Genomic DNA, 13,473 nt, shown 5'->3' on the forward strand with positions numbered 1-13,473 from the left:
AGCCCTGCTTGGGTAGGGTTTCCGCTTCTTGGGAACCTTAGCCTTTCAGATCATCTTTCTTTGAGATTTTTTTTTTCTTTCTCCCCAGATCCCATCCATTTCTAAGCTGGGGAAAAAAGAAAAAAAAAAGAGGATGGGCGCTTTGCTCTGGCCCTAAAATGGCTTTTTTAGCCTGAACTGGGGAGGACCACCTAGCTCAGCTATTCCCTCAGCCACGTAGCGGACTGCTGAAACCTTGGACAGTGTCTGCTTATCCGGCTTTCTGACTTTTCCTCTTCTGTTTAAATTATTCAACTCCCCTTACCGTGTGACTACTGATCTGTGATTAGGGAGGGTGACTGCGAGGTCTGTGTCGCGCTCCTTAGAACCAGGATGTGGATCATGATTTTGAGATTAAATGCCTTTGTGAAAAGCTGTTCATCCTTTTTTCTTTCTTTCTTTGTGTTGGCTGAGATTTGCAGCAGTGAAATGAATTTCGTGGATGTGATATAACTGGAGGGAATGCTCAGACTGGACAGTCCCAGGAGCCAGCATCATTTTGGACCCAAAATGTTACAAGTAGGGGGGGAAAAAGTACTTTGCTAACGTGTTATGAGTTCACATTTTTGGAGTATTTGATGAACATTTATAATTGTTATGTTGGGAAGGTATTCTTCTCATTTCAACAATGCACAGGCAGAACTAAGAGAGGTGACTTGATTTTTCAACAATTTGTCACTCTTTCTTGTTTGCCTGCTAGGCTAGTCATCCTTCGAGGGCAGGAGTCATATCTTACTCGGTTTGTTTGTCTAGTGGCCTCGTGTATGGCACGTTGTGGCACTTGGTAAGTGTTTAGTGAGTAAAGTTTCTGAAGGTCACAAAGCACTAATAGGACAAGGGATATGAACCCAAGTCCGAGCTCTCCTCGTGTCAGATTTGCCAGTTTGTGTTATTGGTCCTTAATGAATACGATAGGCCTGGGAAAAAGGCTTGGATGGACTTCTCAGTCTCTTACTTAATGACTACTTTCCCATGGGCAAAGGGCTGATATCAGCATCTCATTTAATTTTCACCACAGTCCCGTGCGGGCCAGTGTTGTCCCTATTCTACCGATAAAGAAACCGAGGCTTAACCAAGTCCTTGCTTTAGAGTCCAGAGCCAGGGAATGACTGAGCAGGAACCCAACGCCAGGCCTTTTATCCTTAGACCCATACTTTTCCATTCATAAAAAAGGATCTAGCCCTAGCTGGTTTGGCTCAGTGGATAGAGCGTCAGCCAGCGGACTGAAGGGTCCTGGGTTCAATTCTGGTCAAGGGCACATGCCCGGGTTGTGGGCGTGGTCCCCAGTGGGGGGCGTGCAGGAGGCAGCCATTCAATTATTCTCTGTCATCATTGATGTTTCCATCTCTCTCGCCCTTCCTCTCTGAAATCAATAAAAATATATTTAAAAAAAGAAAAGGACATAAAGTTTTATTTTAAAGTATTTTTTCAATTATAAACGTATGCCATTTTAAGAAAAAAAAATAGTATATAGACAGCAAACATTGTGACTGTAGGACGCAATCAAAGTTCAGAACTCTGTGCTATACCATAGCTGCCTCTTCCTGGGAAAACATTCTCTTGTTCAATGACTATTTGTAAGTGCCTGCTCTGTGCCACGCATTGTTTTAGAGTTGAGCTGTCCAGGATGGTGGCCACTAGGCATATGGAGATATGCTAATGAGCATACCTGCTTTTGAAGGTTTAATATAAAAAAAGATAATCTCATTGGTATATTTATATTATAGTAAATATAACAATATAATCAATACAATATTAATATGTGAGTATAGTCCCTAAGGGGTTTTTTAAGTTTTGTTTTTTGGTTAAACAGTGTAATTGGAACTCAATTCACTTGCTTTCTTTTTTAAAAATGTGTTTCCTAGAAAATTAAAAATTATGTTGGACAGTGCTGTTCTAAACACGGGGAATATAGTACACAAGAAAGGCAAAAACCTCTGCCCTTGTGGATATTACATTTTAGTGGGAAAAGGCACAGTAAACAAAACAGCCAAGTATATGATATGATAACAAAGCATGGACGTGGGCTGTGAAATGTTGGCTGGGGTTGCAGTTTTGAGTTTGGGTGCTCAGAGAAGCCTTCTTGAGAGGGTGCTGGTTGAGTGAAGATCTGAAGATGAGGGGGAAAAGCTGTGTTTGAGGCAGCTTTTGGGGATATAGCGGTCCAGGCAGAAGGAACAGAAAATTCAGGAGTCCTAATGAAGGAGCACCCTGGTGTGTTTGTGGCTCAGCCAGGAGGCCCCGGGCTGGAGGGATGTGGTGGAGGAGAGGTGCTGAGGATGAGGTCAGAGAGGTGGTGAGGGTAAGGGCCAGGGAGTGGAGGGCATCGTTCTGGTTGCCATACGAAGGGCGCCTCCATGGTGTGTGGTGTGAATGACTAGAAGAACGGAATCATCATGAACCGCGATGGGGAAGACTGGAGGAGGAACATGGGTGGGGCCCACTTTTGTTCACGTTGGTCATGAACTCCCAGGGCCAGTATTGCGGGCAGTTAGAGAAGTCTGGATGGAGAAAGGCCTGGGCTGGAGATGCACACGCGGAAGCAGCTGGCACAAGGACAGTATTTAGCTTTAAGAGCCTGGGCCATGTCACTTGTGGAGTAATATGGATGCATATCCAAGGAGTGCTGCTTATGGGAAGTTAAATTTTGAAACAAAAAATTGTTTATACTAATGCTAGAGGCCCGGTGCACAAAATTTGTGCACTGGGTGGGTGGGGGTTGTCCCTCAGCCCAGCCTGCACCTTCTCTTGTGACAACATGGGGCATGGCCATCTTGGGATGCGAGGGTGTGAGGGTCAATTTGCATAAAGCCCTCTTTATTATATAGGATACCAGGGTAGCAGAGATTGTATTATGTAATATCTCAGGGAGCTTGGTTTTCCCTCTGTTTCATTTTTCATTTAAAGATTCTTTTGCAGACTGCAAGGTAGGGGGTTCTTTTTTCCTCAAGGATGCTACTCTTCCAAGTGTGCTGCTTTGTAGGGCCGCTGGCATCAGCTTGAGTGCCAGGTTCTGGAGTTGATCTGGCTTTCTGGGTTGGCAACCAATTTAGAGACTTCCAAGAAGGATGGGCAACGGTTTATGTTTGTTTGTTTTTTTAAAAAATATTATTTTATTGATTTTTTATAGAGAGGAAGGGAGAGGGATAGAGAGTCAGAAACATCAATGAGAGAGAAACATCTATCAGCTGCCTCCTGCACACTCCCTACCGGGGATGTGCGCACAACCAAGGAACATGCCCTTGACCGGAATCGAACCTGGGACCTTTCAGTCTGCAGGCCGGTGCTCTATCCACTGAGCCAAACCGGTTTCAGCAGCAATGGGTTTTTGATGTTTAAAATGCTGGCTTTACCGAAGGTGCACGGAATGCATGTTGTTTGTCAGGTGTCCTATTGTTTTTATAGATTTGAAACAAACAGAACCTCCCTGAAGTGAAATGATCGACATAAAAGCATGTGGCTTAGACATGGAAGAGCTGGGATCTTGAATTTTGGCCTTCTGAGTTCAGATCTGATGCTTCCATCCTGCGACATCCAGAAATGGGTGTCTGCATATAAACTCCCAGGGAATCACATCAGTGAGCTGCTCCTGAGTGATTTTGAGTCACTTCAGACTGTTACAGACCCTGGAATTTCTGAAGGGTAGGAAGAAAAGGGAAGATCTGTAGAAGAACCAACTGAATCTATTTTTTTAAAAAAATATATATATTTTATTGATTTTTACAGAGAGAAAGGGAAAGGGATATAGAGTTAGAAACATCGATCAGCTGCCTCCTGCACACCCCCTACTGGGGATGTGCCCGCAACCAAAATACATGCCCTTGACTGGAATTGAACCTGGGACCTTTCAGTCTGCAGGCCGACGCTCTATCCACTGAGCCAAACAGGTTTTGGTTGAATCTTTTTGTTTTTTAATATATTTGTATTGATTTCAGAGAGGAAGGGAAAGGGAGCGAGAGATAGAAATATCAATAATAAGAGAGAATCATGGATCGGCTGCCTCCTGCACGTCCCCTACTGGTGATCGATCCCGCAACCCATATGCCCTTGACCAGAATCGAACCCGAGACCTTTCAGTTCACAGGCCAATGCTCTATCCACTGAGCCAAACCAGCTAGGGCTGAATCTTTTTTAGAAGGTTGTAGTCCCTGCTCCTGCCCCTCCCCCTCTAAGCTTACAAACAAACATTTTGTGATTTAAATCAAGCCTTCACACTTATTTCTTAGAAAACACCAAATACCAAGACTTGGCAGTCCGGAACCAGGGCAGGTCCTCTTCCTCTGAGGCATGCATGCTTTTTGCTTCCTGTTTTGTTGCGAGATCTGCTTTCCAGTCTGTTTTATTATTAGCCCGAAATTCCACTGTGCTCCCCCTCCCTCCTTCCATGAGCTTGGTCTTTGTACGGATGTCATCTGGCGAAGTTCAGTTCCATTGGATTGTTTATTCAATATGGGCCTTTGGAGCGTGGAAGGTAGCCAGCACAGTGCTGGATGGAGGAGAGAGGCCAAGAGAGAAGCTACGTGTTGGAAAAACACGGGAAAGGCATGAGGGTGTGAAGGAAAGGAAGAACCCTTTGAACAGACCTTTCTCTCCCACATCTTTCAAGAAGCAGATGCCCAGTGGATCTGTAGTCATCATAGGAAGCTCTGCCTGTGTCTACAGCTGGCTAATCAAGAATAAAATCTGGCTGGGACCGGTTTGGCTCAGTGGATAGAGCGTCAGCCTGCGGACTGAAAGGTCCCGGGTTCGATTCCGGGCAAGGGCATGTACCTTGGTTGCGGGCACATCCCCAGTGGGGGGTGTGCAAGAGGCAGCTGATCCGTGATTCTCTCTCATCGATGTTTCTAACTCGCTATCCCTCTCTCTTCCTCTCTGTGAAAAATCAATAAAAAAATATTAAAAAAAAATAAAATAAAATCTGGATGCTAGTGAGTGGTTTTGCCCTCCCCTGCTCATCTGCTGCCTAGGCTTCTTCATTCTGAGGTCGTTGTTCAGTGGTTTCTTGACTCAAAGCCGGGTCAAGAATTCCAGGAATTCTAGAACCTAGAATTACAGCATCAAGAAGACTGGGTTAGCTTGTCATCGATACTCAGAGAGCACTTACCGTGTGCTGGCTGCTGTACCTGAACCCATTTAATCCCTACCGTAAACCTGCAGGGTTCATTAGAGGATCTGTTATGTAGGTTCATTTCAGAGATGAGGAATTGAGTTTTAGAGAGGGTGTGTTGCTTGTCCAATGTCACTCACAGGCCAGTGAGCAATTCAACCTATTTGCCCCCGAAAGATGGACTGGTCTGAAAGGGCCTTGCTGAAGTTGGGTGGGAAGAAAGGTCAGGTGTGTTAGATATTGCAAGAGCTCTCTGGTGCGTGGTTGCTTTCTCTTGCCAAAACCTCTTCAAGGGTTTAATGCGGTCCTTCAAAACAAGCTATCTGGGCTCCCAGAGAGCAAGCGGCCCCATGGGATTTATCTTTGAATTCCAGAGCCATGCACAGTGTCTAGGAGCATTTCTTTTTTTCTTTTTTCTTTTATTGATTTTTTACAGAGAGGAAGAGAAAGGGATCGAGAGTTAGAAACATCGATGAGAGAATCATCGACCAGCTGCCTCTTGCACACCCCCTACTGGGAATGTGCCTGCAACCAAGGTACATGCCCTTGACTGGAATTGAACCCGGGACCCTTCAGTCCGCAGGCTGATGCTCTAGCCTAGGGGTGTCGAACTCAATCAGAGAAGGGGCCAAAATCTAAAATCCAGCCTAAATCGCGGGCCGAATGGTTTACTGAACAGTCATAAACTGACAATGTCATATACTGATAGCGGAGTGCAGTGATGACAGCACGGTGCGGGCCACATTGCAAGGCCTGGCGGGCTGGATTTGGCCCGCGGGCCTTGTGTTTGACACATGTGCTCTAGCCACTGAGCCAAACCGGTCTTGGCTGCACAGTTATTTCTTAAGGAATTCACTGAGGGGCCTGGATCCATGGGAGCTGGGGGCCCCACGGATGTGTTGCCAACGTGCGGAAGACTTCCAGCTTCAGCCTGATGCCATTGAAATTCAAATCTTTTAAAGCCTTGGCTGCTAATTGTATTAGCTCTTCTATTCCTAATCTGTGAAACAAATTGGTACAAACTTGAGATTTATTCTTTCATAGTTCTAGAGGCCAGAAATCGGGGTGTCAGCAGGGCCATTATCACTCCAGGCTCTTGGAGAGAATCCTTTGCTTCTTCTAGGGGGTCCTGGCATTCCTGGCTTGGAGGTGCATGACTCCAGCCTCTGCCTTAGTCTTCACACGGCTCCTCCCCTGTGTCTCCTGTGAGGGTGATCTCATCCACAACCTTGAACTTAATTGCATCTGCAAAGACCCTATTTCCAAATAAGATCACGTCCACAGGTTCCAGGGGGTTAGCCTTAGACATGCTATTTTTTTTTGCGGGGGGTGGGGGGGGTGGCACAATTCAACCCAGTACACTAAATGAATGTTTATCAGCTGTTCTTATTAAAATTAAATAAGAACATCATCCTATGACTAGATTTGAAGAGAAGCCTTTTCCTTTCTTGAATTTAAATTTTATTTATGCACAAAATAATACATGCACATAGTGAAGAAAGTCAAATAGCAATGTAAGAGTTATAATGTGACAGCAGTTCCTTCACCTCTTTTTATTCTTGATTCTTAGTCCATGGAATCAATGACCATGAACTCTTAGATCTCTTTTGGTATTGACTTCTGCATTTCTAATGTTATACACATGCAGTTCTTATACTGTCATTTCTTTTAAAAAAATATTTTATTGATTTTTTACAGAGAGGATGAGAGAGGGATAGAGAGTTAGAAACATCAATAAGAGAGAATCATCGATAAGCTGCCTCTTGCACACCCCTTACTAAAAATGTGCCCGCAACCAAGGTACATGACCTTGACCGGAATCAAACCCGGAACCCTTTAGTCCGCAGGCTGACGACGCTCTATCCACTGAGCCAGACCGGTTTCGGCTATACTGCCATTTCTTAACTCGTCAGTTTTATCTGTTGTCTTTTAGCCATTGAAGATGAGGAGTTAGCTTTCTTTGTAGCCAGTCTCCACAAACTCACACTTCCATCTCCACCTTCTGATTATTAACCATAGCACAAGTTTTGATGAAATAGTATGTTATTAAATTATAAATATTATTCACAGCTGAGCCACATCATGTATTAGGATCACATTTCCTATCTTGTGCTTTTTGTTTTTACTGGAGTTACATACTTTCCGACTTTTTTCATTTGCACAATTTTCTGTTTACCTATCACATCAGTTCCAAGCATTCTGGTGGAGCTAAAATAACGTTTCTTTCAATGCACTTGGATGCATCTTGTAATCTTCTGTTTTCTTTCTTTCATCTAGAGATGACAACTTCTTATAAACTTTCTAATCTGGACTGGTTGCTTTCCTTTTTAAAAAAATATTTTTACTGATTTCAGAGAGGAAGAGAAAGGGAGAGATAGAAACATCAATGATGAGAGAGAATCATTTATTAACTGCCTCCTGTATGCCCTCCACTGGGGATTGAGCTCATAACCTCGGCATGTGCTTTGACCAAGAATCGAACCACTGAACCACACCCGCTGGGCTGCACTGGTTGCTTTCTAAGCTCTTGCTCCATAAAGCCTTGGGACTTCTTTTCATCCCCATCCTAGGAATTCCTTTTGCCTTTCCCAGGTGAATACACAGGACCCTGCATCTTTTCATTTACTTCCACGGAGCACATCTTTTTCAGCAGCTTCCTGAGACAGTTTTGGAAGCAACGCTTTTGAGACTTTGCAAATCTGAAAATATCATTGTTTTCCTGTCATGCTTGATTGATGGGTTTCTTGGTTATAGAATTGTAGATTGGAAATAATTTTATCTAAAATTTGAAAGCATTGCATTGTCTTTGCGAATTCAGTATCGCTGTCGAGAAATCTGATGACATTCTGACTCCTGTTCTTTGTAAACCTGACTGGACGCTGTATATTCTTGATCCCTATGTTAAGAAATTTCATGCCATTTTGCCTCAGTGTGCTTCTTTTCCCATTTATTGTTCTGGGCAATTAGGTCCTTTCTGTCTAGAAGTGTATTCCATTTATGGAAGGATTTCAGCTTAAGAAATTTTTTGGGTAATATGTATTTTATGATTTCTTTTTTTCTCTTTTCTATTTCTAAATTTACAATAGTTAGATATTGGACATTTTAAATGAATCACTGTTTAAACAAAACTTTTTCTCTCCTACTTGCCTACTCTAGACATTATGGATAATCCTGCTATGAACATTCATGTACAAGTTCTTATGTGGATACATGCTTTCAATTTTTTGGGGTATATACTTATAAAGGAATTGTTGGGTCTTATGGTAATTCTATGTTTTACTTTTAAAAATATATATGTTTTATTGATTTTACACAGAGAGGAATTGAGAGGGACAGAGAGTTAGAAATGTTGATGAGAGAGAAACACGACCAGTTGCCTCTTGTACACCCCCCACTGGGGATGTGTCCACAACCAAGGTACATGCCCTTGACCGGAATCGAACCCGGGACCTTTCAGTCCGCAGGCCGATGCTCTATCCACTGAGCCAAACCGGTCCCGGCTCTATGTTTAACTTTTTAAAAAATACATATTTTTATTGATTTCAGAGAGGAAGAGCGGGAAAAAGAGAGAGAGAGAGAGAGAGAGAGAGAGGCAGAGAGAGAAACATCAATGATGAGAGAGAATCATTGTCGGCTGCCTCCTGCATGCCCCCCACTGGGGATTGAGCCCGCAACCTATGCATATGCCCTTGACCGGAATTGAACCCAGGACCCTTCAGTTCTCAGGCAGATGCTCTTTTCAACTGAGCCAAACCTGCTAGGGCTATTTTTCATTTTTTGAGGAACTGCTAAACTGTTTTTCCAAAGCTGCTCACTATTTTTCATTTCCTGCTAGCAAATGCAATTTTTCCAAATTTTTGCCAACATTTGTCATTGTTTTTGACCATTGTGGGTATGTGAAGTACCTTGTTGTGGTTTTAATTTGCATTTCTCTAGTGATTAATGATATTGAGCATTTTTTCATCTGCTTATTGGTCATTTGTATATTTTCTTTGGAAAAAATCTCTATTCAGATCTTTTGCCCATTTTTTTAGTTGGGTTATTTGTCAACATGTCTTTTGTTGAGTTGTAAGAGTTATTTATATATTCTAGATACAAGTCTTTGATCAGATACATGATTTGCAAATATTTTCTCTCATTCTTTGGTTCTCTTTTCTCTTTTTTGATGGTATCCTTTGAGGTACAGAAGTTCTAAATTTTGATAAGTCAAATTTATTTAATTTTTCTTTGTGCTTTTTGTATCATATGTTAGAAACCATTTCCTAATCTAACGTCTTGAGGATTTACACCTCTGGTTTCTTCCAAGAGTTTTATAGTTTTTGCTGATATATTTAAGTCTTTGATAAATTTTGAGTTCATTTTTGTATAAGGTCTGATGTAGGGAGAATGAATCCAACTTCATTCATTTGCACATGAATATCCAGTTACTCCAGCATCATTTGTTGAAAAGGGTATTATTCTTTCCCCATTCGATTGTCTTGGAACCCTTGTCTAAAGTCAGTTGAACTTGCCGTGTCCAGGTGGCACAGTTGGTTAGGGTATTGTCATGATACACTAAGGTTGCAGGTTCAATCAGTTGGGTCATGTATAAGAATCCACCAATGGCCGGGATCGGTTTGGCTCAATGGATAGAGCGTCGGCTTGGGGACTGAAGGGTCCCGGGTTCGATTCCGGTCAAGGGCATGTACCTTGGTTGCGGGCATATCTCCAGTAGGGGGTGTGCAAGAGGCAGCTGATCGATGAGTCTCTCTCACTGATGTTTCTAACTCTCTATCCCTCTCTCTTCCTCTCTGTAAAAAATCAATAAAATATATTTAAAAAAAAAAAAAAAGAATCCACCACTGAATGCATAAATAAGTGGAACAACGAATTGATAGTTTTTTTCCTCTTTCCCCTTTCTCTTTAATCAATAAATTAAGAAATCAGTTGAACTTAAGCCTATGGGTTTGTACCTGGACTCTTAACGCTATTCCACTGTTCTATATGTCTATCCTTATGCCAGTACCACACAGTGTTGATTTCTGTAGCTTTCTAGTAAGTTTTTAAAAAAATGTATTTTTATGGATTCCATAGAGGAAAGGAGAGGGAAAGAGAGATAGAAACATCAGTGATGAGAGAGAATCGTAGATCGGCTGCCTCCTGCAAGCTCCACACTGGGGACGGAGCCAGCAACCCAACTGGGAATCGAACTGTGACCTCCTGGTTCATAGGTCAATGCTCAACTACTGAGCTACGCCACCGCTGGGCTTGTTTTGTGTTTTTAAGTGCTCTCTCTAGATAATTCAAATGTGTGGAAAGAATTGAGATTCACTGCTCCAAGGCATTTCATATTTCATTTAGGATAATTCATCCTAACAGGCTAAATTCTATTGGCTTTTTTTTTCTTAAATATACTTTCATTGATTTCAGAGAGGAAGGGAAGGGGGGGGGGAGAGAGAGAGAGAGAGAGAGAGAGAGAGAGAGAGAGAGAGAGAGAGAGAGAGAGAGAAAGAAGAAGAAGGAGAAGGAGAAGGAGAAGGAGAAAGAAGGAGAAGAAGACGACTGATGATGAGAATCATCAATTGGCCACCTCCTGCACTCCCTCTACTGGGGATGGAGCCCTCTACTAGGGATTGAGCCTGCAACCCAGGCACTGCCCTTGGCAGGAATTGAACCTGGGATTCCTCAGTCCACAGGCTGATGCTCTATCCACTGAGCCAAACCGGCCAGGTCTTGGCTATCTTTTTCCTCCTCCTTCATTGCCCTCCAGCCACACTGACCCTGTTTTGTTCCTTATATTTCCAAGACATGCAAGCGTCTCAGGAGATTTTGCTCTTGTCCTTTTATCTGAAGTGTTTTTCTACTTCTACTTCTTCAGTTCCTAAATTCCCTTCTTCTACTTCTTCAATCTTTGCCGCAAAAGTTATTTTCTTGCCCTAGATGGTTTGGCTCAGTGAGTAGAGCTTTGGCCTTCGGACTGAAGAGTCCTGGGTACAATTCCAGTCAAGGGCACATGCCTGGGTTGCAGGCTTAGTCCCCTGTGAGGGTGGGGGTGGGGTGCAGGAGGCAGCCGATCAATGATTTATTCTCATCATTGATGTTTCTATCTCTCTCTCCCTCTCTTTTCCTCTCTTAAATCAATAAAAAAATATATTTTAAAATTGAAAGGTTCGGAGTGGGCTGAGGTCGCGCACTTATGACATAAGGCCATAATGTATCAAAAATATTTTATTCTGACCACCTGGGTGCAGGTGGGCTGAGACCGAGAAAGGCATCAGCGAAGAGAGCAGGGAGAGAGAGTAGGTTTTTATTAGTCCTTGCTGGCTGCAAGCCGCCCTGCTGACGTAAGGGTCTGGCCTGGCCTGGTTCCTCCAGGTGTCTTCTGATTACCTGAACTATGCTGTGCTCAAGGCTGCAAGCTTTCTGCAACGTATCTGCTAAGCACAATAAGTCTTTCTCTGCCCCATTTTATTCTCTTTAACCCTTTCAAACATAAAGTCTCCTTTTCAACGAAACTTCTTGTCTACAACCTAAAATTTCTATTTCCAACCCTCAGCCCAGATTCCTGTCCTCCTTCACTGCTTTGTTTTTCTCCCACTTCTCACCTGTATAGTTAGTTCTCTTATTTGTTTCCTATTTGGCAATCCTTCTAAGCACACGCCCTTTCCCTGTGTATCAATCCAGTGTGTAAAGAAGCCAGTGGGTGGAGTTTCATTTATTTCTTCTCCCTGTGCTCTTCTTTTCTGTGTGTACATACAAGATTCTGACCCATATCATTTTCCATTTCCCAGGAGAACATTTTAACATTTCTTGCAGAGCAGGTTTTGTTTGAGAAAGTCTTTTTTTTTTTTTTTTTACTCTCCTTCGTTTTTGAAGGATAACGTCTTTGGGTACAAAAATTCCAGATTGGCATATGTTCTCTTTCAACACTAAATATTTCACTGCACTTCCTTCTGGCTTCACAAGAAGGCTGCTGTGATTTGTATCGTTAGTCCACTACAGGTAAAGTGTTTTTTTCCCCTCTGCTTTCTTTCAAGATTTTCTCTTTGTCTTTGGTATGTCCAGGTGTAATCCTTTTTTTTAGAAATTATTTATTGTTTTGATATTTATTCTGTTTAATGTTCTCTGAGTTTCCTGGATATGTGGTTTGGTATATGTGATTCATTTCGCAAAGTTCTTGGCCATCGATACTCACCATATTTCTTCTATTCTGTTTTTTCTTCATCTGATCTTTTACTTATGTGTATTTTGCACCTTTTGAAATTGTCCCGAACTTCTTGGATGTTCTGTTGTTTTTATAAAGTATTTTTTTCCTCTGTATATTTCAGTTTGGGAGATTCTGTTACATATCTTCAAGCTCACTGATTCTTTCCTCAATCATGTCTAGTATACCCATGAGACAGCCCATCAAGGCATTCTTCATTTATGTCACACTGGTTTGGATTTCTAGAATTTTCTTTTGAATCTTATGTTATCCCTCTGTTCATGGGTATTGTCTACCTGTTTCATTAACACCCTTAAAGTATTAATCAGTTATTTTAAATTCTCTGTCTGATAATTCCAAAATCTGCATCATATCTAAGTCTGGTTTTGATGTTTGTGCTGTCTGTTCACACTTTTTTCTTGCCTTTTAGCATAACTTTTAATTTAAATATATATATATTGATTTCAGAGAGAAGAGGAGAGGGAGAGAGAAAGAGAGACAGAAGGAGCATCAACGATGAGAGAGAATCATTGATGGCTGCCTTCTGCGCAACCTCTACTGGGGATCGAGCCCACAACCTGGGCCTGTGCCCTTGACTGGAATCGAACCTGAGACCCTTCAGTCTGTAGGCTGATGCTCTTTATCCACTGAGCCAAACCAGCTAGGACTAATTTTTAATTAAAAGCCAGATGTGACGTATTAGGTAATAGGAATAAAGGTTTATGCTAACTCAGATTATTTGAAGTTATTTGGATGCAAACACTTCCTATTGCCATTTCCAAGGGGATCATTACTTCAGCAGTGTACAGTTTTGCTGGGACAAATGCTGTGTATTGCCTATATATATATATATATATATTTTATAACGAGGTTTGGAAAGGTTTTACAGTTCAAGATATCTGCCAGATTGGTATCTTGCAAATTGGGTCCGGAAAGACAAACATAGCCCCACAGAATAACCTAGATTATGATTAGTAAACTGAGGCCTCTGTGAAAGACACTGGAGAAGGAAAACAGGGTGGTGGCATCACTCTGTCTCTCCTGCTTTCCCCGTTGGCTTCATTCTGAGCCTTCTTTAGAATGTATCAGACTGATGCTGCTTCCGGGCCACAAAGGATATATTATAGATCAAGAGGTTCGGCCT

At 42.3% G+C, this 13,473-nt stretch overlaps 1 protein-coding gene across 1 annotated transcript in view; it reads left to right on the forward strand.

Moving 5' to 3' along the window:
• The window catches only part of WWP2 (WW domain containing E3 ubiquitin protein ligase 2), a 117,190-nt gene that overhangs the window by 710 nt on the left and 103,007 nt on the right, over nucleotides 1-13,473 (forward strand). The gene's annotated exons all lie outside the window — the stretch shown is intronic.

The sequence above is a fragment of the Pipistrellus hanaki genome, assembly GCF_964339955.1.
Source record: "Pipistrellus hanaki genome assembly, chromosome: 15".
NCBI lineage: Eukaryota > Metazoa > Chordata > Mammalia > Chiroptera > Vespertilionidae > Pipistrellus > Pipistrellus hanaki.